This window comes from Notamacropus eugenii, chromosome 1 (genome assembly GCF_028372415.1).
Source record: "Notamacropus eugenii isolate mMacEug1 chromosome 1, mMacEug1.pri_v2, whole genome shotgun sequence".
NCBI lineage: Eukaryota > Metazoa > Chordata > Mammalia > Diprotodontia > Macropodidae > Notamacropus > Notamacropus eugenii.
Genome location: NC_092872.1, coordinates 120,473,321 through 120,498,542, shown reverse-complemented (window position 1 = coordinate 120,498,542; position 25,222 = coordinate 120,473,321). Strand labels below are relative to the sequence as shown.

The window sequence follows — 25,222 nt, the reverse complement described above, 5'->3', positions numbered from 1 at the left end:
CCAGTCCGTAGCCCGAAAGACTCCCCGCGAGAGGTTTGCAGGTCTCTCCCGAACAGAAATCTCCCTCGCTCCAATATTCCGTGGCCTCTGGGTGCAGAATTCACCGTGAGTTGGTCCCCTCTAGCCGTTCTGTGGGTTGTGGGTTCGGAGCTATGTGTATGTGCGTCTTTCTACTCCGCCATCTTGGCTCCACCGAAAGAACTCAATTTTTGAAAAAAAATTGCTGGGAAAACTTAATAACAGTTTGGTGACAATTGGGCATACACCAATACCTGACACAGTACAAAGGAATAAAATAAAAATACAAATGGATACATGACCTATGTGTAAAGACTGACACTATAAACAAATTACAGGGGGAAGGGATAGTGTATTTGTCAGATTTATGGAGAATGTAGAAATTTATGACACAACAAAGTATAGAGAACATTATGAACTGCAAAGTTGATTGCATTGAACTGAAAAGTTTTTGTACAAATAAGCCCAATGCAACCAATATTAAGAGGAAATCAGAAAACTGGTAAATAATGTTTGCAACTAGTGTCAGTGATAAAGACCTCATTTCTAAAGTACATAATGTTCAAGTACAAATGTTCAAGAGCACATGTCATTCCCCAATTGGTAACTGGTGGAAGGATATGAACAGAGAGTTCTCAGAGGAAGAAACTAAAAGAGAGAATGAAAAAGTAAATAGGAAACAGAAGCCATCAGGCAGTTATTGTAGTTTAACTCTTTTCATTCCTACAGGGAAAAATAATATTTTGTAACTCTTGAGACTAACTCTTGAGGTAGTTGGAGGGATTATATACATATAATCAGAGGGCACAGGGTGTATTGAATATGAAGGGAAGATATCTAAAAAAATAAAATTAAATGGTGATAGAAGAATATATGTGGAGAAGGAGAAACAGAGAAATAAAATGGAGTAAATTATCTCGCACATAAAAGAAGCAAGAAAAAGCTCTTTCAGTGGAAGAGAAGAGGGAGCCAGTGGGAGGGAACGAATGATAGTTTCTCTCCTTGGATTACATTTAAGGAGGAAATACCAAGCACACTCAATTTGGTATGAAAATCTATCTTATATAACAGGAAAGTAGGGGTGAAGGAGATAAGAAAGAGAGGGTGAGTGGAATGGATGTTTGAAGGGAGGGCAAATTAAGGAGGGGCTAAATAGAAGTAAGCACTTTTGAGGAGGAGAGAGAGTAGAATAAAGGAGGGGCAGGATAAGATGGAGGGAAATGTAGTTAGTCTTTCACATTATGACTCTTATAGGGGTGTTTTCCTTGGCTACACATTTATAAACTACTTCAAATTGCTTGCCTTCTCAGTGGGGGTGCATGGGCAGGGAGGAAGAGAAAGAAGTTGGAACTCAAGGTTTTAAAGAATAATGTTAAAATTAATTTTACTTGCAAATAGAAAAAAAAACATACAGTCAAAGGGGTATAGAAATCTATCTTGCTATATGGGGAAATGGAGGGGAGGGGGATGAGAGAGTGGAGAGTTTGGACAGAAGGAAGAATAGATTGGGGTAAAAGCTAATCAGTATGCGTGATGTTTTGGGGTGGTTGGTTAGGAGAGATGGAGAGAACATTTGGCACTCAAAATCTTGTTAAAATCAATAATGAAAATTAAAAAATTAATTAATTAATTAAAAAAAATACATTTCAGTGTTTACTCTTCTCCTGGCCTGTTCTCTGCTCTGTGAGTGACCATAAGCATTATTTCCTGCCTTGGAAGTGTGAGGAGAATCAACCCTCCATGACCACTACAAGCCTCACAACATCAGTGTTCCTCTTTACTCCTGGACAACGAGTGTGTGCAAACCAGTTAAAACCACGGACAAAGCAAGAGGATCCTGATTCAGTCCCAGAAAAGAACTCCTTGCTCATCCCTTCAGTTCAGCCACAGAATCCCACCACTGCCACCCCAGGGCTAGGGCAAGACTGTTCCCCTGTATCATCCAAGTCTTTACTATTTACCTTCTAAGGTATTTTTGGTGTTTGTGGACTGAGAAATCTGGAAACCACCACAGCTACCATGGATTCAGTCCCCTGAGGCCTGCCCCAGGTTTGCTCAGTTCCATTCTGTACTGGTGCATTTTGTGCTAGACTGTGCCCTTTTCTCTGACAGGCAGCAGGCCTTTCGTGTTGACCTACAGGTTGTCTTTGGCTGGAAATTTGTGTCACTCTATAATTTTGTGAATTCTGCTGCTCTAGAATTACTACATACAATATTCTCTTCGTTCTGCTCACTTCAGTCATCATCAGTTCATAAAAATCTTTCCAGGCTTTTCTGAAGTCCACCTGTTCATCATTTCTTATAGCACAATAGTATTTTATTGCATTCACACACCACAGTTTGCTCAGTCATTCCCCAGTTGATGGGCATCTCCTCCATTTCCAGTTCTTGGGCACTGCAAAAAGAGCTTATTCTAATATATTTGTAGATATGTGTCCTTTTTTCCATTTTTATGATTTCTTTTGCATACAGCCCTAGAAGTGATATTGCTGGGTCAAAAAGCATACACATTTTTGTAGTTCTTGGGGCATAGTTCCCAATTGCTTTCCAGAATGGTTAGATCAGTTCACAACTGCACCACCCACTCTCTTTAATTTGAAGTTCAGGAAACATCTGTTCTTCCCCAATCCTTCATCATTTGTATAGATACACTTACACTGCAAATTATATGAGATAATTATCCTACTTATTCCTCTTATTTTCTTCTGAAAGTATCCTTTTCACCTCCTGTTCATTCTTTCCTTTAAGATTTCCAAAATTTTACAAAAATTACATACAGGTCCTTTATCATTATCATCTTAAAAATATTTTGCAAACATCTTATTTTTTGTTTCTGTAAATAGCAAATATTATCACAGAAACCCTGGGAGACAGCTCTGATTTTACAAATTAGGAAACTGAGGTAGAAACAGGGTAAATGACTTGCTTAGTGTCACATTAATCTGAAGCTGTCAGATACTTAGATAGTTATTGAAATTAGTTAAATGTCAATTAATTGAATACCTCTGAGTTCAGAGTTCACTTATATCTCACTCTTCTCAGGTATGTTTGACTGAGCTCCTGATTCTCAGAGAACTCCTCCTGGGTGGTGCAAAAATGCTATATCAGGGAGGGAAGATCATTTGCCAACCTCTGGAGTTGTCTGAACAAAGGAGAGCCCTTACAAAGGTGTCTTCTTTGGAGAGAATTGGGCTTACACATTATTTGGTAGTAATTAGGAATACTATTTTTCTAGTGCTAGAGATAGAATTTATCAGTCACTTAAGTAACTTAACCTTCAAAGCAATAAAGAAAGCTGAATCACATTTCCTCTTGTACATGCAGGCTTCCCAACAGTTGAAGTATCAGTAAAAATCAATGAGAGTTCCAAGTGCTAAGGATAAATAGCCAATGGGATGGTTCCCACTATTGATTTTTTGCAATTATCTAATTGAGATTAGTTAAATAAAAATCCAGTCAACTCCCAATTTACACATTCATTAGCTTTAAAATCTTCAAAACTTGATTCATTTGATTTCATCTTCATAGGGTCACCAATTTAGTAATAATAATTAATAATTACAATGGTAAAACATTCAACTCTTACTGTAACACAGATTTCAGTACACACCAGCAGTTCGATTGAGTTACATAATAAGAAAATACTTCTTTCAGCAATATGGTATATAATACCACCTCATATAAATAAACAATAAGTCTGAAGTCCTTTGTTAGTAATTAATAATTCTCTGGAGTCTTGTAACTAGAACATAGAAAGAAAAAAGGGAAAATATTGCATCATGACCTTATTATATATTTTAAAAGAATAACAAATTGTACATAATATATTTACAGTTTCATGCAAAATCATCCTTTTTATTTTGCTATGGTATGGAAATATTTGTTTTATGCCATAAATTACAAATAAATTAAAAATGGAAAAAATGAATTTATTTTTTAAAGCAAGAGACAAAATTTCTCTCCAAATTTTTGCCTATATAAAATGTCTATTGCATGTATGTATGTACGTATGTATGTACTGTATGCATTAATGTAGGACAGCTTTTCCTTGTCCTGATAGCTTAGATTATGGATTCAAATCAGATTAAACCATTTTTAACCACATAGTCTTCTTAGTTCATTTCATTTCATCTTATCTTTCTCAAGTAAATATTATTATGAACATGCCACTTCTGAAAAATAAACTGGATAAGAAAGGTAGCACAACTATTCAAATCTGAATATGATGCAAGTATAGAAAAGTAAAGCAAAAACAAAAAAAAAAACCTGTCTCCTCGATTTTGGTCTACTTCTGAATTGATAATTTTCTGTTTTATGAAAATGGCAAAGAGCAAAAGAACAATATGGGAGAAGGGAAGCCAGGCAAAAATTAATAGAAATTAACCTCAACACGAATATTAAAAGATTTTCCAAAGACTATACAGTTGGAAACAGAACAGAGAATTGATGTGACTATTTAGCATTCAATTCTCATTGTTTTGAGTTATAGCTATTATGTAAACTTATAAAACTTCTTTTAAAATAAACTAGCAGCCAAATACCTTAAGTCTTGTAATCTTATTCAAAATATGTCTAACTCAGATGTCACCTAAAAGATGAAATTGTAGAGGTCAAGGTCATATGGTCATCTTACCTTGGGAAGAATTGTGAGTTTAGACCAATAATATGTAAACGTTTGCTTTTAATCTTAATGACTCTATTAAATCCTTTCTAATCTTGCATTAAAAAATCTTACTAATCTAAACCATATTTACTCAAAAACTTAAAAAAAATATTTCTCAGTTTCAGCAGTATAAATCATGCCACGGAAGCAAGAAAATATGGGAGGACATCACTTGACAGTCTCTATTCCGAAAGCACATAATCAATTATAGGTTTATTTAATGATTTATCAACCACATCATCCTGATTTCATTACATTAAGAGCCACAACAACGATAAGAAAAGTAGCAACAGTGAAATAAAGAGGGAAAAAGTAGAATGGATGTCTTGCAGTGATCCTCTTCTGGGTTCTTTTATTCTAATGAGCTTTCTTTGCCTTATGGAGTCTTTCTATAAAAGTAATCTATATAGATTCTTTTAGGTAATGTTTTCCAGCTTTCACTTAGTAATATTCCACACTTTACAAAACTTCAACCTCACAGTTTCTGTCTATGGAAATAATTTCACTACCTCATATTTTATTGAAAGAAACTTGAAAATGTATCACAATTTCATAACATACACACAAATCAAACAAAATAAGTTACAGTGATTTTATTGATATTATTCAAATTTTAAAATATTCATAATTTATAAATACAACTACAATCTCGTTCTTCTCATCTGCTTTAGTCAAATTCAGATATAATTTGCCCAAGGACAAGTCACTATCTATTTTTTTAAATATGAAACGTTCTATATCCTACTTCCCAAATAAATAGAGTAATTGTGCTTAGTTGAATAGAAGAATTAGGATGCTGGCACCCTTAACACGAATCCAGGAAGTGATAAAATGATGAAGAATTAGTTGTAATTCATACTGTTCTCAGATGGTTTTGATTTATTTTTGTTTTATATATCTGGAAAGATTAGCTAGAGACATGTACTGTATTAAAAATGCTGTTGATGATGTTCATGAATAACTGTTAGTTTTATGCGAATAACCTTATTCCAGTACAGTTTGTTGACTGAACATTCCAAGTTACTTTGAGTATTGAATTTTCAGTGTAGTGACTTCATGAAACTGAGCAAGTTTCTGGTGTACAATTCAGTTGAATATAACAGAGTAATGTCTTTTTAGATGTTCAGTAAGTGCTAAACTTTTAAGAGAATGCTGTGATGTATATAATTATTTGTACTGTTTCCCTCTTTAATCTATGTTGATTCCTCATCTCATGCCTCCTTGCATAATTTATTAAGGTGATGTCTCAGGGCTGAATTATAATTATTAATCTCTTTAAATCTATAAATAAATTCACATGACTTAGGATTTGTTCAACACTTTTCATCATGCTTCTTTGTTGAATTAATGGATATATTGCCTATGGAGTACTTTTTTATTTCACTTTCAGATTCTGTCTGATTCACAAGTTTTATTCCAAAGTAAGCCCACTTTTGATTTCAATGGAAAAATCCAATGCTATGTAACTATGATCCCCCTGTCCTATGATTTGTTGAAATGCTCCCTGATAGGGTACTCACCCTCTCCTGTCTCACTAAAGTTACGTTCTGTTCTATGTTTAGTGGAATATTGTGACGTAAGAAACAGGAACTGGTCCAGTGGTACCCGGGGTACTTGGGTTAGACCACTTTCCCATCTGGTCTTCTCTCCTTTGGACATCATATAGAGACTTGCTTCAGATCTACCAGCAAAGCTATTGAAAATTCATTGCATTGAAAATTCCTTGGCAAACATGACAGAACAAGAAAATGATAAATGCTGGAGAGGATGTGGGAGAGTTGGAACACTAATTCATTGTTGGTGGAGCTGTGAGCGCATCCAACCATTCTGGAGAGCAATTTGGAACTATGCCCAAAGGGCTACAAAAATGTGCATACCCTTTGACCCAGCAATATCGCTACTAGGACTATATCCCCAAGAGATCATAAAAATGGGAAAGGGTCCCACATGTACAAAAATATTTATAGCAGCACTCTATGTAGTTGCCAAAAACTGGAAGTCAAGGGGATGTCCATCAATTGGGGAATGGCTGAATAAATTATGGTATATGAATGTAATGGAGTACTATTGTGCCATAAGAAATGATGAACAAGAAGACTTCAGAGAGGCCTGGAAGGACTTATATGACCTGATGCTGAGTGAAAGGAGCAGAACCAGGAGAACTTTATGCACAGCAACAACCACAGTGTGTGAGAGTTTTTTCTGGTAGACTTAGATTTTTGTAATAACACAAGAACTTCTGAAAAAAAAAAAATCCCAATGGTGGACCTCAAGGCAAAAAGCCTTCCACACTCAGAGAGAGAAATATGGAAGTCACTCACATAATGTAGCAGATCATGTTTGTGTATGTGTATCTGTTTGTGTATCATGTTCTGATTTGTTATACGGATTCTTTCATTTATCTTAGTCTGACTACATAGCATGACGATAGTGAAAATATACTCAATAGGAAAGTATATGTAGAATCTATACAGAATTGTATGCAGTCGTGGGGAGGGAGGGAGGTAGTGGGGGGTGGGTGGGGAGGGATAAAATCGCAATTGTATGGCAGTGATTGTTAAACATTAAAAAAAATAAAAAAATTAATAAAAATTAAAAAAAAAAAAAAAAAGAAAATTCCTTTCAATTTCTAAAATACATTGGGTTCATAACCTTTTCCTGGGAATTCTGAAACATTATAACTGTAGGTTCAGACAAAATATTTTCTATTGTATCACTGAAAACAATTAGGTAATCTGGATTTTACCGCAGGGCTCCTGAAATCTATAGCAAAATATGTATCTGAACTCACTCTTCACTAGGGTAGAGTAACAAGCAAGGACCACAGCATACACAGAAGGACCGGCTGTACAGGTTCTTAGATCTGTTTTTCTAAAGGGAAAGCAAATTCCCAGGGGTTAAAAATGTATTTTAATCAGGCACATATATAATTCACTTAGTGCAAGGGAAAAAGTCAGCACCCTGAACTTCAGGGAAAATACAGAGAAATAAAGACAAGAAATAAATAAAAGAAGTGTCAGTTTTATGAGAAAAATCTACTTCCAGTATATTTCAACAGACAAAGCTTCCAGTGATTTTACCATAAGCAATACATACATCACAGATCAACAGAGAGGTCCACTTGTATGACCATTACATAAATACACAGTGACCAGAAAGAAAAGTAGCAACATCTGGGTTTGCAGAGCCGGGGGCTCCTTAACAGCTGACCAGAGTCTTATCTGGCCAAAGAAACACTTCCAGTGAATAAGCTCCCAAAGAAAAACCTTACCTTAGGGTACTTATACACTTTTTAGAGACAGAGGGGACGACCCTCTGATCCAATGCTTCCATAGAAATTAATAAAAGGTGTGGAGGTCTATTAATTTTAGGGGGAAGGTCATTAACCCTTCCCTCACCATACACCATTAACATTACAGGTAAGGAGGCTAGTTTAAAAACAAAAACAAAGTTGGAAAACTGACTGTGACTCCCCAAAAGCTATTAAACACTTGGGGTTATTTGCCCAGAATTTCTCTTGGTTTTTATCTTCTAATATATACTTCATTTTCAATTCTTAACATACACTTCCATAAGAATTTGAATTCAAAAATTTTCCCCATCTCTCCCCATCCCCCACGCCTGGACAGCATGCACCCCATTCCCACCCTCCTTCAGTCTGCCCTCCATTCTATTACTTATCCTTCTTCCATACCTCTTCCCCTCTATTTTCCTGTAGGGCAAAATAGATTTCTATACTCCACTGCCTGCATAGCTTAATTTCCAGATGATTGATAAAACAATTTTTAACATTCATTCTTAAAGCTTTGAGTTCCATATTCTCTCCTTCCCTTCCCACCCACCCTCATTGAGAAAACAAGCAATTGAATATAGGTCCCCCATGTATAACGATGCAAAGCACTTCCATAATATTCATACTGTAAAAGACTCACCACAATTCCCTCTGTTCTATCCTGACCTTCATTTATTCCATTCTCTCCCTTGAACTGTCATCCCACAAGTGTTTTCTTCTGATTACCCCTTTCCCCAACATGCTGTCACTTCTATTATCTTCACTCTCCTATCCTTTGCCACCTTGTCTTCCTGAAGGTTAAAATGGATTTGCATATCCAGCTGAGTGTGTTCTATTCCCTCACTAAGCCAAATCCATGAGAGTAAGGCTCGATTATTTCCTTTCATCTCCTCCCACTTCTGCTCCATTGTAGAAGCTCTTTTTACCCTCTTCTACGTGAGATGATTTGCTACACTCTACCTCTCCCTTTCTATTATTCTTAGTACATTCCATTCAACAGTAAATTTAATATTTTAGGTATTCTCCATTCATATTGAGCTCACCCTGTGACCTCTATCTATGTGTATGTATATGTATATGTATCTATCTATGTGTGTATATGCATATGTGTATGCATATGTGTACATGTATGAGTATGGATATATGCATGTATATGTATATATGTATATACACAAATATTTACATATATGTACACGCTCACACATACACATATGTACATACTTACACATATATAATATAAACATACATGCATATCCATACACACCTATATATGTGTTGATACATATACATATATTCACTCTAACTACCATGACACTGAAAAAGGTCTCATGAGTCACAAATAACATCTCTCCATGTAAGAATGTAAACAGTTCAACTTTAATGAGTTCCTCAGGGCTTCTCTTTCCTGTTGACCTTTTCATGTTTCTCTTGATTCTTGTATTTGAAAGTCAAATATTCTATTCAGCTTTCGTCTTTTCAACAAGAATGCTTGGAAGTCCTTCATTTCATTGAAATTCTATTTTTTCCTTGAAGTATTATACTCAGTTTTGCTGGGTAGCTGATTCTTGATTTAATCCTGTCTCCTTTGACCTATGGAATATCGTATTCCAAGTCCTTTGATTACGTAGTGTAGAAGCTGCTAAATTCTGTGTTATCCTGATTCTATTTCCACAATATTGAATTATTTCTTTCTGGTTGCTTGTAATATTTTCTCCTTTATCTGAGAACTTAGGAATTTGGCTACAATATTCCTAGGAGTTTTCCTTTTGTGAGCTCTTTCAGGAGCTGATCAGTGAATTCTTTTCATTTCCATTTTACCCTCGGAGTCTAGAATATCAGGGCAATTTTCCCTGATAATTTCTTGGAACATGATGTCTTGACTCTTTTAAATCATGGTTTTCAGGTAGACCAATAATTTTTAACATTTTCTTATGATTATTTTATGATTATGATTATTTTCATTCTGCTAGGTTTTTTAAAAATAATTTCTTGTTTTTTTTTTCATAAAGTCATTAGCTTCCATCTGCTCCATTCTAAATTTTAAAGAACTATTTTCTTCAGTGAGCATTTGAACCTACTTTTCCATCTGGCTAATTAGCTTCTTCATAAACCTTCTTCTCCTCATTGGATTTTAGGACCTCTTTTGCCATTTGAGTCAGTCTATTTTAAAAGATGTTATTTTCTTTAGCATTTTTGGAGGTTTCCTTTAGCAAGCTGTTGACTCACTTTACAAGATTTTCTTACATTGCTCTCATTTCTCTTCCCAATTTTCCCTCCACGTGTCTTATTTGATTTTCAAAATGTTTTTTGAGCTCTTCATGTCCTGAGACCACTAAATATTTTTTGGAGGTTTTGGATATAGGGGCCTTGACTTTTATGTCTTTCTCTGTTGGTATACTTTGTTCTTCCTCATCTGAACGGATGGAAGAAAAGGCCTTTTCACCAAGAAAGTAACCTTACATAGTCTTATTTTCCCTTTTTTGCCTATTTTCCAAGCCGTTTAGTTGACTTTTGAGTCCTTTGTCAAGTGAAGAGTATACTCTAGGGACCTGTAATTTTTCAGTTCCTCCAAGGTGGCACAAGAAAGGGAGAGAAGATTACTACTCTCTTGTCCCATGCCCTGGTATAGGAGCAACAAGAACTCCTTTCTGCCCTGGATCTGCTAGTGGGATTCCCTCGCTAGAGCCTTCAATAGCTCCGTTACACCAGTCCTCCTCCTCACCCTGGACAGCCAGTCAGGATTGAGACCAAGATCGGGACGCTCGATTCCCCCACGGTCTTTAGGCAGAGGGTTCCAAAAGTGAATACTGCTGCAGCAGAGACTGTTGCCACCCTGAGGCCAGGGCTTGAGCCAGACCGTGTTCCCTTCTCACCCAGGTGGAAGAGCTTTCTCTTTGCCTTTTGAAGCTGTCTTTGGTGTTTACAGGTTGAGATATCTGGGACTGCAGTTGTTAACCATGATTCTGCACCCTGAAGCCTGTTCCAGTCCTCTCTGTGCCATATTGCGTCCAAGACTGCACTGAGTTCAGCTGTGAGCTTGGTGGGATAGACTTCTCCTTTCTCCTTTCCACGCTGTCTTGGGCTGGAAATCTCTTTCACTCTATCATTTTGCGGTTCCTGTTGTTCTTGTTGCTATGTTTTTCCTTCGTTTTTGAAGAAGACCATGACCATTAGAAAAATGATGACCTGACTTTCACAGCACTTTGTTTTGAGTGAGGAAGGGCTGTGCAGGTCACCAGCCTCACTTCTCCTCCTGAGTCACCTGGATCTGGTGATCATCAGGACGACTGGAGATGGTCCAGGATGAAATGGGAGACCTTGACCTTTATCTCCTAGGGTCTATTCAGGTACTCACTTAGAGTGAGGTGATGCCCATTCAGTGAATAGGCCTCTTTAAGAAGTAATAGGTGAATGGCCCTTTAATGAGAGAACAGAAAAAAAATATGAGTAAATCAAACTGGGAGGGAAAGAACAACAGTCACTTTTGATAATCTCTCTTAAACTGGGGGGGGGGTGGTGTCCAGAAAACAGCCATTAAGTGAAGTTTGGGCAGGGACCTATTGTTGTCTACTACCAGAGGAGACTGACAAAAAAAAAGTTATGAAACATAGTTACATGTTCCTATTTGTTTATGAATGAGTTACAAGATAGCAACATTCTTGATCATGAACTTGACTCCCTCACAGCAAGAGCTTCAGAGGCAATGAATTAATCCTTGATGAAATAGTCTGAATTACTCCAAGTTGTTAATTTCTCCCACACCTCCAAATAATTTCTCACATATCCACCCAAAACCAAAAAATATGTTAAGAATTCTGATAATTTTTAAGTAGCTTTATGGTCAACTTGAGTCAAAAGTCCCAACCTAACATTATAGCATTGTATCTGGTCAACGTCCAGTTGATGCTTCCTGATTGTTTCAGGTAGTAAGAAAAAGGTATAGATTTTAAGCCTTTTTTCTCCAAAGTGGGCCTCCATAGCAGTCTGGTGAAGTCTTTGCACCCCTTCTCGGAATCATGTTTTTAAATGCATAAAATCAAATGCATAGTATTGCAAAGAACTTTAATTATACAGGGATACAGGTATCAAAATCTTATTTTTAAATGTACACTTGCAGAACCCCAGTTAAAGACCCCCATTCTAAAGTGAATGCAGTTCTAACAATTTTTAATAGTGGCATTTGCTAGCTACACCATTCACTACATCTGCAACAAAAATAGAATTTGTTTAGAATCGTTTTTACAGGTAGTTTATGGGCCATGGGCTGAGAGGTACAGCAGGTCAGTCTTCCTACTCCACCATCTTGATTCAGCCTCCTTCAGAATTTCTAAGATATCAGGCAATCCTTATTCTAAGCCTCTCCAGTCCATAAGAATTTCAAACAATGTGTTTATATGTGTATATATATGACAGTTATGATTACCCTACAGCCTGCATTCCAGTATGATGATAACTTCATTACCTGAGTCTCCTACTGTACTCTTGATGAGGTCAAATAATAGATGGATTGGTAGATAGATAGATATAGATATATAAATATATAGATAGATATAGGTGTAGACATATCTGTCTATCTCTATATTTCCCCTTTTCCATCTCCTAACCATGGAGTCTATATCAAAGAATAAAAATGAGAGAGAGAGAGAGAGAGAGAGAGAGAGAGAGAGAGAGAGAGAGAGAGAGAGAGAGAGAGAGAGAAGCAGAGAGAGACAGAAAGACTGAGAAAGAGACTGAGAGAGAAAGGGGAGCTAGCAAATATTTATCTACAAGGGAGAATGAATACACATAGGATTTTATGCTTAATCAGTGGCGGGAGCGTTGGTGATTGATTTTATGTTTGCTGGTGATTGTACACTCAATGCAGCCTCAGATGTTGATTTGCAACAAAGTATGGATCAATTTTCTGTGCTTGTACTAATTTTGGCTTAACAACACCAAGAAAATACAGGTACTACATCAGCCACCATCATGCCATCCACACGTGGAGTCATACATTATAGTAAATGGAGAAGTTTTGAATGCTTTGGATAAGTTCACTTACCTTAGTAATGTACTTTCCAGGGATGTACACATTGAAAATAAGGTTGATACACTCATTGCCAGAGCAACCTAAGTGTTTGTGGACCTGTGAAGGAAAGCGTGGGACAGAAAAGGTATTAGACTAACTACCAAACTGAAGCCAAACAGAGCCATTGTGCTGAACTCATTGTTGTGTGCCTGTAAACTATGGACAGTGGTCCAGTTTCGTGCCAGGAACTGAATTGCTTCCATTTGAATTGTCTTAAAAAGATTATGAAGATCACCTGGCAGGATAAGGTAAGAGACAGTGATGTTCTTACTCGAACTAAACATTGAGGCGTTCAAACTATGCTTCAGAATGCAACATGTATGCTTGCCAAAAATACTATTTTATGGAGAATTCACACAGGGCAGGTGATCACATTGTGGTCAGGAAAAGCGATACATGGACACTTTTGAGGTCTCTCTCAAGAACTTTGGGATTGATTGCATGAAATGAGAGACACTGACACATGATCTCTCAGCATGGTGTGCTCACATCAGAGATGGTCCTGTGCTCTATGAGCAAAGTAAAATTGAAATAGCTCAAAGGAAACCCAGGATGCCAAAATTTAGAGCATCAACCCCAAAGGTTCACGTGGACTATATGGGCCCAATCTGTGGTAGAGAATTCTGAGCTTTTATTGGTCTGATCCAGCACAGTTGGACACACTGAAACTTGACTTTCTCATAGTGATGTCATTTTGGTCATCTTCAAGAACTAAGGACAATAACCACAAAGACCACCACCAAGTCTAGAAAATCAACAAAATAAAATAAGTCCTTATTTTTAATGACTTCCCATTTTGAAGGTATGAATTCTCATACTGAAAATTTAAGCAATTAACTTTAGCAAGTCAGAGTTATCTGCTGTATACCCTTTGGTACCAGTATTTTAGGTTTCTAGTACTTATTATACTTATATAATCCGTAATAGTCATAAAGTATGTGGTAATGCAATTGACATCAATACATAATATTCATCCATGCTGAAGTTTTTTCGAGGCAACTGGAAATGCACTTGTAAAGGAAAAGAAAAATAATGTAGCAGAACATAAAGCAAAAGAAGCAAACAATACTTCCTCGCTCCACACAGTGTATTTGTGAAATACTAGGTTTTCCAAGGACAGTCCTGAGTAGAGCAACTTGGGAGGATATTTAAGATAAAGTTTTTCATTTGGGCTTTCGCCTTACTTACCAAGACAAAGCACAGGACAAGAGTATTAAAAAGAATGTATTATAAGTACTTCAAGGTAGTAACGTATTGGTGGGCTTTTCACTGGAGATCAGCAATGTCTATAAAGTTGGGGGCCAGTTTTTATTGATAATTTTCATAATGAGATAAAGAAAATTCAGATAGGTCAACAACAGCGCTCGCATTTCAGATTCTCCTCAAGATGCCAATTTCCAAGCAGGGGTACAAGCACCACCAGGAGGGGTATGCGCCAAAAGACCAGGTAATGTAAAATTCCACAGACTTAGTTTCAACTTCCCCTACAGTGTCTCACCCAATATTGATTGACAAACAGTGTTGGGAACAATGTGTCACTGAGTCAGCATTGACTTTCAATGGAAAGTTCCCTGAAAATGTCCAAAGAATTCAAATATATACTAGACAAAGCCTCCACCATAAAGAATAATTAATAAGTATTTTTTTAAAATTCCTGCTGTGTGATAAACACTGTACTAAACACTAGGGATAGATTCACAGAAATGTAACAGAAAGCCCATAATGGCAAGAAGCTTCCTTACGTTCTTTGTATTGAACTTTCAAAATGCTCTTTAATTCCTATCTGAGTTGAGTAGTTCCTCTGTTAGATGACATAACTGATGATGAAGGGAGAAGAACTGAATCCTTCCCCATTTCCTGGTCCCTGTCAGAAATTTCTCTGACTGCACTTCATCTTTGGACTATTAAAGTACATCTTGCTCCTCTATGATCAAATGTAGTAAAGGAACCATCTAGTGATGAGTTTGTTAGAACATTAACACTTTGTCATCTGTAATTAAATCCTGTGGCACGAACTGAGTTCATGTTAGGCACAAAGTAACTAGCTGTCCATTCTGAATTGTTTGAACTAAATAGTTTTGGATCTTATCCATTCCAGCTGTTTTCTTTTTTTTTCCCATCAAAGAACCTAAGGGGTCAGGTCTCTTTCTGGATTTAATTGCTTGTTTATCCATTATATTAAAGTACACAAACTGTCGTGTTCCTGTTTGATTCAATTTTCATTTTTATTGTCTTCAGTTTCTTGAGTTGTGCATATGAGAAGACATTTTCCATAATCTACTTTCTGGGGTTTATCTCTCCTTTATTTTTTATTCATTTTATTTTTGCTTCCTAAGCTTCTGTAATAGTCTTTTTCCAATAGTTGCTATATTATTTTTAGTTGTCAATATTCACTTCCATAAGACCATGGGTTTTAATTTTTCTCACACTCCTCCTTCCCAATTCCCCAAGACGGTACGCAATCTGATCTGGGCTCTCTTTATACATTCATATTAAGTATATTTTCACATTTGTCATGATGTAAGGGAGAATTAGAACAAATGGGAGGAAGTAAGGAAAAAAGAAAAACAACAAAAGAAAAATAGAGTAAATAATATGCTTCCAACTGCATCAAGACTATGGATGTGAACAGGATTTTCAATTGTGAGTCTTTTGGAGATGTCTAAGACCCTTGCATTGCTGTCATTCCACAATGTGACTGTTATTGTGTACAACGTTGTCCTGATACTGCTCACTTCCTTCAACATCAGTTCATATAAGCCTTTCAAGGGCAAATTGGGGGAAGTGGTAATCAGAAAGCTCGATGTTTTGAAGTGAGGGTAAGGGAGAGATGAGAAGAAAATTTGGAACTCAAAATTTTGTGGAAATGAATGCTGAAAACTAAAAATAAATGAACAAACTTTAAAAGGAAAAAAAATCATTCTTTTTGCTCTACCATGATCTTCCACCAATTCATATTTCTCTTGGAGGTTTTGGAACTAGGAGCTTTGACTGTGTTTTTTTAATTCTTCTGGTTGTATATTTTGATCTTCTTTGTCATGAAAATAAGATTCTGTAGTCTGAAATTTTTTTTTAAATTTTTTCCAGGCAAATGTTGACTTTTTTAGCTGTTTGTCAAGATAGGACTCTGCTTCGAATACGGGTGGGGTTGGTGTTGGTGTACTGTTCCAGGATCCAGGGTTCTTTTCTTCAGCTGCTAGATCCCACACGATCTGTGCAACCAGAGCTCTAGAAGCAGCTGTCACTTCTGTTGCTACCTCCTGTGCTGGAGTCACCTCTTCCTCTTTCCCTGAGACTGGCGCCAGACCCCAGTCAGACCAGATCCCACAGGGTTTTCCCCCTGACTTTCTCTATTGTCTTCGATGAATGTGGACTGAGAAGTCCAGAAACTGTCACAGCTGCCTTGAGTCACTTGAGGACTGATATGACTCTGTCTGTGCTGGCAAGACCCACACTAGACTCACTAGGTCACTCCCAGCCTGTTGTGATAGAGCCTTCCTGTCAACCTTCCAGGCTGTCTTGGACTGGACATTTGTTTCACTCCATAATTTTCTGGGTTCCGCTGCTCTGGAATTGGTTTGGAGTAATTCTTTTTTTTAATGTGGTGAAGATGGGGCTAGGACTTGACCACACTCTCCTCTCATCCAGGTGAAAGAACTTTCTCATTGCCCTTTGAAGTTGTCTTTGGCATTTGTGGATTGAGATATCTGAGAACTGCAGCAGCTTCCCATGTTTCATTTCCCTGAAGCCTGACCTATGTCCATCTGTGACAGCCTGGCCCGCTCAGAGCCTGGTGTGATAGTCCCTTTCTGTCAGCCTTCCAGACTATCATGAGCTGAAAATGTTTTACTTTGCCATTTTGCTGCTTCTGTTGCTCTAAAATTTGTTTGGAGTCATTTTACCAGGTATTTTAATGGCTTTGGGGGGAAAGCTGGAGAAGGTCTCTGCTTCTACTCCACCATCTTGACTCCACTCTCTCCAATGTTTTTTTGTGATACAGTTATGATGTGGATACATAAACAGGAAAGGGGAAAATAGACAAAGACAATTATGGACCAATTCATCTGATAAATATAGGTGCAAAAAGTTTAAATAAAATATTAGCAAAGAGATTGCAACTTTTCACCAGGATAATGCACTATGATCAGGTGCAATTTATACCAGGAATGCAGAACTGGTTGGATATTAGGAAACTATAATTTGAATTGACCATATCAATAACAAAATTCATACATATCACACGATTATCTCAATCAATGCAGAAAAAAAAGCATTTGACAAAATCGAACACCCCTTTCCATTAACCAAACTAGAGAACACAGGAATAAATGGAGTCTTCATTAAAAAGATAGGTAAGATCTATCTAAAACCATCGGCAAGCATTATTTTTAATGGGGATAAGTTACAAATGTTTCCATAAAGATTCAAGGTGAAATAAGGATCTCCACTGTCACCAGTGCTATTCAGTATGAATTTAGAGATTTTAACTTTAGGAATAAGAGAAGAAAAAGAAATTAGAATAGAAAAATAGTTAGAATAAACAATGCAAAAACAAAGCTACCACTCTTTGCAGGTGCTATGAAGGTATATTTATTGAATCGAAAAGAATCAACGAGTACAACAATAAAAACTTACTTGAAATAATTAAGGACTTTAGAAAAGTGGTAGGATATAAAATAAACTCACATAAACCATCAGCCTTTCTATATATTATTAACAAAGCCCAACAGCAAGAGATAGAAAGAATAATTGCTTTCAAATGAACTGTAATACACACACACACACACACACACACACACACACACACACACGCACACATACATATAACCCTAAATACAATATTTGGAAGTCTACCTGCCAACAGAAACCCAGGAACTATAAGAACAACATTACAAACACTTCTCAAGCCAAAAAAAAATGTCAGATCTAAATATTTTGTGTAAAATTCAGTTGCTACTGGACAGACTGAGTTAATATAACAAAAATGAGAATTCTAATTATATTAATTTCCTCTTTTAGTGTCACTCTAATCAAACAAGAGGGTGGTATTGTAAACAAATTAACACAGCAAGAAATAGTTTACCTGCCAGATCTGTGGAGAATGGATAAACTGAGAGAAAGAAAACACTTTAAAATGCAAATGGGTAATTTTGATTACATTGAATTGAAATTTTCTTGCATAAGCAAAGCTAGTGCAGCCAAGACGAGAAGCAAAGCAGAAAGGTGGGGGAAAGTTTTTTCACCTCTGATAAAGGACTTATTTAGTTTTTTCTTGCAGTTTATTTATTTATTTATTTTTAGTTTTCAACATTCATTTCCACAAGATTTTGAGTTCCAAATTTTCTTCCCATCTCCCTCTCTCCCCACCCCAAAACACCACGCATTCTAGTTATCCTTTACACCAATCTACCCTCCTTTCCATCACCCTCCTCCCTTCATTTATCCCCATCTTCTCTCTTTTCTTGTAGGCAAGGTAGATTTCCATACTCAGTTATCTATATTTCTTATTTCCCAGTTATATGCTAAAACAACTTTCAACATTCGCTCCTAAAACTTTGAGTTCTAACTTGTCTCTTTTCATACCTCCCCACCCATCCCCACTGAGAAGACAAGCAGTTCAATATAGGCTACATATGGGTAGTTTTGCTGAAGACTTCCATAATAGTCATGTTGTGAAAGACTAACTATATTTACCTTCATCCTATCCTGTCTCGCCATTGATTCTGTTCTCTCTTTTGAACTTATCCCTCCCTGAAAGTGTTTATTTCTAATATCCCCTCCTCTCAGTTGCCCTCCCCTCTATCATTTCCCAAAAACCGCATTTATTCCCTTCTCCCCTACTTTCCTGTACTGTAAGATAAATTTTTACATTGAGTGAGCATGTTATTCCCTCCTTAAGCCAAATGTGATGAAAGTAAGCTTCACTTTTCCCCTCTCATCTCCCCCTTTTCCCTTCCGTTGAAAACCTTTTTCTCTGGGGGCAGAACCAAGATGGTGGGGTAGAAAGATGGACCTGTAGAAGCTCTCCCACATAGCAGCAGAAACCACAATATGACAGAGTGAAGGAGATTGCCAGCCCAGGACAGCCTGCAAGGGTGACAGGAAGGCTCTATCACACCAGGTGTGGAGTGACGTGCATCCCAGCGTGGACCACGTGGCACGGCAGGGACAGGACAAAGAACAGCCTTCAGGCCACCACCCACAGCAGCAGTTCCCAGATTGTTCAACCCACAAATGCCAAAAATAACTTCAAAGGTCGGTGGGAGGGCTCCTTCCCCAAGAGAGGGGAGCATGGTCTGGACTGCAGGCAGCATTCACTGCAGCTGTAGTATCCATTTTTGGAGCCCTCTGCCTACAGACTCTGGAGGAATTCAGACGCTGATTTGAATCTCAACCCTGAGTGGCAGCCATGGGAGCCCTCCTCCCCTCAGTTCCCTGGGGGAACTGAGCCACCAATCTGAATATCAGCCTGAGCACGACCCTGCCATGAGGAGGAGTACGGGTGTGGTGCGGCTGGAGGCAGACTGGCGAGGGAATTCTACACTCATATTCTGGGCAACAAAGTATTTGGTTGCCCCAGATCAGTGTGCAGGTCAGGCAAGAAGTGCCTTGATTGATCCTGTTGATCCTTGATCCTCTCCCTTTATTGTGCCATCTTGGAGGAACTGAGAACTTACCAATCCCCAGAGTATACCCTCCTCTTGACACAGGACTCACAAGTCAAGTAACTGACTGGTAAAATGTCCAAAAAGGGAGAAAAAAATAAAATTATAGAAGGTTTCTTTCTTGGTGAACAGGTATTTTCCTCTAACCTTTCAGATGAGGAAGAAAATGTGTAATGTCTGAGGAAGTCAAGTCTTCTGCATCAAAATCCTCCAAAATAAATATGCAATGGGCTTAGGCCATGGAAGAGCTCAAAGATATTGAAAATGAAGTATTAGAGGTAGAGGAAAAATTTGGAAGAGAAATGAGAGCAATGCAAGAAAATCAATGGGGAAAATTATATCGCAAAAAAGAGGCAAGAAAAAGCTTTTTCAATGGAGTAGAAAAGGGAGGAGGTGAGACAGAAAAAGTGAAGCTTACTCTCTTTATATTTGGCTGAAGGAGAGAATGACATACTCACTCAATTTGGTATGAACATCTGTCTTATACTGCACAAAAGTAGGAGAGAGGGGAAAAAGTGGGGTGAGTGGGATGACAAAAGAGAGAGTAAATGGGAGAAGGGAGTAATCAGAAGTAAACACTTTTGGGAGGGACAAGTGCAAAAGAGAGAATAGAATAAATGTGGGGCAGGATAGATTGTTGGGAAATATAGTTAAACTTATACAGCAAGACTATTATGGAAGTCTTTTTCAAAACTACACATATGTAGCCTATATTGAATTGCTTGCCTTCTCAGTGGGGATGGGTGGGGAGAATGAAAGGAGAGAAGTTGGAACTCAAAGTTTTAGGAACAAATGTTGAGAATTGTTTCTGAATACAACTGGGAAATAAGAAATACAGTTAATTGAGTATAGAAATCTATCTTGCCCTACAAGAACAGAGAGAACATGGGGATAAGGGAAGGGAGGAGTGTGATAGAAAGGAGGGCCCATTGTGGGAAGGGGTAACCTGAATGCAAGGCATTACAGGTTGCGGGGACAGGAGAGTTGAGGAGAAAATCTGGAACTCAAAATTTTGTGGAAATGAATGGTGAAACTCAAAGATGAATAAGACACAGTGTTTCCCCTAGAGGAGCTTATAATCTGGTAAATAAGAGAAGATGTACACAAATAACTGAATTATAATTTAGAACATTGGAAATGCATGGTAGCTTCAATATGGAAAGGAAAGATAGAGCACTATAGGCTATGAGGTCAAGAAGGACATCATACGAGATTTGACTTTTGATATGATCCTTGAAAGATGAATCAAGGAATTTAAACAGGCTGAGCTAGTGGAAGAAGATGTGATTTCATCCAATTTGATTTAATATTCCATTTCAAGTCAATAAATATCTGTTGCGTTTCACAAAAAAAAGAAAAAAACATTTTCTTACCTTTTTTTTAATGAGAGATAATTTGTCTCATTATATTCCTCTCTCACCGCTTAAATTTATTTTTTTAGATATCATCCCTTCCTATTCAACTCACTGTCTGCCTTTTGTGTGTGTATATATATTTATGTATGTATATATATATATATACATACATGTATGTATATACATGTATATATATTTACAGATATAAATATAAAATACATATCTGTGTGTGTGTCTGTAGAATATCAAGTACCCAAATACTAAGAAAAGTTTCAGAGCTACAAATATGATCTTTCCATGTAGGAATGTAAATAGTTCAACCTTAATGCGTTCTTTATGATTTTCCCTTTCCTGTTTACCTTTTCATGCTTCTTTTGATTCTCATGTTTGAAAGTCAAATTTTCTATTCAACTCTTGTCTTTTCATCAAGAGTGCTTGAAAGTCCTCTATTTCATTGAATGATCATTTTTTCTCTTGAAGTATTGTACTCACTTTTGCTGGGTAGGTGATTCTTGGTTTAAATCCTAGTTCTTTGACTTCTGTCATATCATATTCCAAACGTTTAGATCCCTCAATGTAGAAACTGCCAGACCCTGTGTTATCCTTATTGTATTTCCACAATATTCGAATTGTTTCTTTATGGCTGCTTGCAATATTTTCTCCTTGTTCTGGCTACCATATTCCTAGGAGTATTTGTTTTCGGGTCTCTTTCAGAAAGTGATCCATGAATTCTTTCAATATTTATTTTCCCCTCTGGTTCTAGATTATCCGGACTGTTTTCTTTGATAATTTCGTGAAAGATTATGTCTGGGCTCTTTTTTAATCATGGGTTTCAGGTAATGCCATTATTTTTAAATTGTTTCTCCTGAATCTATTTTCCAAGTTAGTTGTTTTACCAATGAAATATTTCACATGTTCTAATTTTTCAGTCTTTTGGTTTTGTCTTGTAATTTCTTAGTTTCTCATAAAGTCATTAGCTTCCATGCACTCCACTCTAATTTTTAAAGCATTATTTTCTTAAGTGAGCTTTTGTACCTTCTTTTCTATTCGGGTAATTCTCCTCTTTGAAGCATTCTTCTTTTCATTGAACTTTGTCCTCTTTTTCCATTTGATTTAGTCTGGTTTTTTTAGGGTGTTAATGTCTTCAGCATTTTTTTGGTTCTCCTTTAGCAAGCTGTGGACTTGCTTTTCATGATTTTCTTTCATCTCTCTCATTTCTCTTCCTTATTTTTCCTCCACCTCTTTTAATTGATTTTCAAAATCCTTTTTGAGCTCTTCCATGGCCTGGGATCATTGTATTTTTTATTTTGGAGGTTTTGGATACAGAAGCCTTGGCTTTTAGGTCTTTCTCTGATGGTATGCACTGCTCCTCCTCATCTGAAAGGATGGAAGAAAATATCTGCTCACCATGAAAGTAACTTCCTATTGTCTTATTCTTTTTCCTTTTCTGGACATTGTCCCAGCCAGTTCCTTGACTTCTGAGTTTTTTGTCTAGAGAAGGGTATACTCTGGGGACCTATAGTTGTTCTGTTCTTCCAAGGTGGCACAATCAAGGGAGAGGTGTTTATTCCTCTCCTGGCCTTCGCTCTGGTCTGAGAACAGGATTCACTCTCCAGAGCCTCCACCAGCTCCACCACGCCAGCCAGCACTCTTCTTCACCCCAGGCCTTACACTCAGGGCTGAGATCCTGATCACTTGCTCAATTACCCTGAAACCTTAGGCCAGGGCTCCAACAATAGAAGCTGCCACTGCCTGAGGTCGAGTGTAGACAGCTGTGTTCCCTTCTCACCCAAGTGAGAGAGTTTTCTCACTGACCTTTGAAATTGTCTTTGGTGAGTTGAGGAACACGGGACCAGAGGTTGCTGCTGGTGGAGCCTTGAAGCCCTTTCTAGTCCTGTCCTTGTTGCAATGTGGCCAAAGCAGGGTGGCACTCTGCTCAGCGCCTCACACGATAGCCCTTTTCTGTCAGCATTCCAAGCTGTCTTGGGCTGGAAATTTCTTCCACTCTGTAGTTTTGTGACTTTTGCTGCTCTAGAATTTGTTTAGAATCATTTTTTAGAGGTATTTTATGGGCTTTGAGAGGAGAGCTTCTAGAGGTGCATCCTTCTATTCTGCCATCTTGGCTCCCTGACCAAAGGCCTCATTTCTAAGATATATAGAGAACTGAGTCAAATTTATATGAATAAATGTAATTCCTTGATTCATAAAAGGTCAAGGATTATGAACAGGCAGTTTTCAGATAAGGAAATTAAAGCTGTCTATAATCATATGGAAATGCTATTAATCACCTTTGATTAGAGAAATTTCAATTATGTATAATTCTGAGATACTACGTTGCACCTATCAGAATGGCTAATAAGACAAAACAAAAAAAAATAAATTTTGAAGAAGGTCTGAGAGAATTGGAACACTAATATGTTATTGGTTTAGTTATGAACTTCTCTGGCCCTTCTACAGAGTAATATGGAACTATACCCAAAGAGCTGTAAAACTGTACATATTCTTGGATTGAGCAATACCACTTCTAGGGCTGTGTCCAAAAGATATCATACAAAGAAATTAGGATCCACATGCACAAAAATATTTATAGCAGATTTTTTTTGTGGTGGCAAAGAATTGGAAATTTAGAGGATACCCAAAAATTGAAGAATGACTGAACAAATTTTGGCATATAAGTGTAGATAAATACTATTGTTCCATAAGAAATGACAAGTAGATGAACTTAAGTAAAACCTGGAAAGACTTACATAAACTAGTGCTGAGTTAATTGAGTTGAACCAGGAAAATATTGTACATAGTAAAAGCAACATTGTGAGATGACCAACTTTGACAGACTTAATTCTTCCCAGCAAGGAAATGATCTAAGACAATCCCTAATGTCTCATGATGACAAATTCTATCTGCATTCAGAGAAAGAACTATGGAGTCCAATGCGAATTGAATGTTTCCTTTTTTTTCCCTGTTTTTTTTTCTTTTGGTTCTAATTATTCTTTGCAATATAGCTAATGTGGAAATTTCTTTGATATGATTGCACATCAATTGCCTATATGAGTTTGCACACCATCTTGCAGAGGGGGAGAGAAATGAGGGCAAGAAAATGTAAATCTTGAAATTGTATACAAGTAAATGTTGAAAACGAAAAATAGATAAATGTGTTTTTAAAGGGACATTTTTTGCGATCCACACAGTCAAGTGTTTCATGTAATCAATGGGGCAGAATTAGATTTTTTTTCCTTTAGAGCTGCTTTCTTTTCTGCTTCTAGATGAAAATACCACAACATGAGATACTTAGCAATTTCTTCACACACAAGGTATGGCTTGTCAGACAGGAATCTCTGAGTACCATCCCATCCACTTAGCATACCAAAATATCTAATCTTTTGCTCTCCTATTAAAAACATCCATGCTAATTGTATCCAATTTCCACAAACACATTCTGTTTCTCTGTACCAGGACATCTTTTCGTCTCCACTCTTCTTCTCTTTAAGCAAAGAGTTCTGACACTGCTCTTTGTGCTTTGGCTTGTTCCTGATCCAGGGACTCAAGAGTTATAGAGTAGTAAACTACCAAATTTCTACTGAGCTTCAGTTAGATACCATTTGCACACTAAAGAACTTTTCACAAACTCTGCTTTTGGGAATCCAGTTCAATCCCTTCGCTTTACATCTGGGGCCTGTCATTAGGAGGCTGTGGGAAGCCAGAGAAGTGGGGATACATATTTAGCCCCAACTCCTTGTCAACCTTCCACTGTTCCAAGAGGGGTTCCAGAGTCCAGGTGGTGACCACGGCCCCTCCATAAACCAGCTTCTCCCTGCCTGTCAAACCACCACCTTCAAAGGCTTCCCGAAGACTCGAACGGGAGCCCTATAGCTACGACCCCTGGTGGGGTGCTTACATTAGATTTCTATATTTAAATTAGAATATTGTTCCCTCATTTTACCAAATTCGGTGAGAGTAAAGCTCCAACAATGCTCACCTCCACCCCTTCTTTCCCTCTAATATAATGTATTTTTTGCCTTTTCATGTGATGTGATTTTATGCCTACTTTTTTCTTCCTCTGAACACATTAATTAGCTTTTTATCATTACATGAGTTAATTTATACTCATACCCTATATCTATATATTTCTCTTTTAAATGTTGTGACAAATATACAATCCTC

At 37.3% G+C, this 25,222-nt stretch overlaps 1 pseudogene; it reads right to left on the bottom strand.

Annotated features, from left to right (window-relative positions):
• Positions 1 to 24,258: 24,258 nt before the first annotated feature.
• LOC140506768 (hsp90 co-chaperone Cdc37-like 1 pseudogene) lies at positions 24,259 to 24,858 on the bottom strand (annotated as a pseudogene).
• Positions 24,859 to 25,222: the final 364 nt, after the last annotated feature.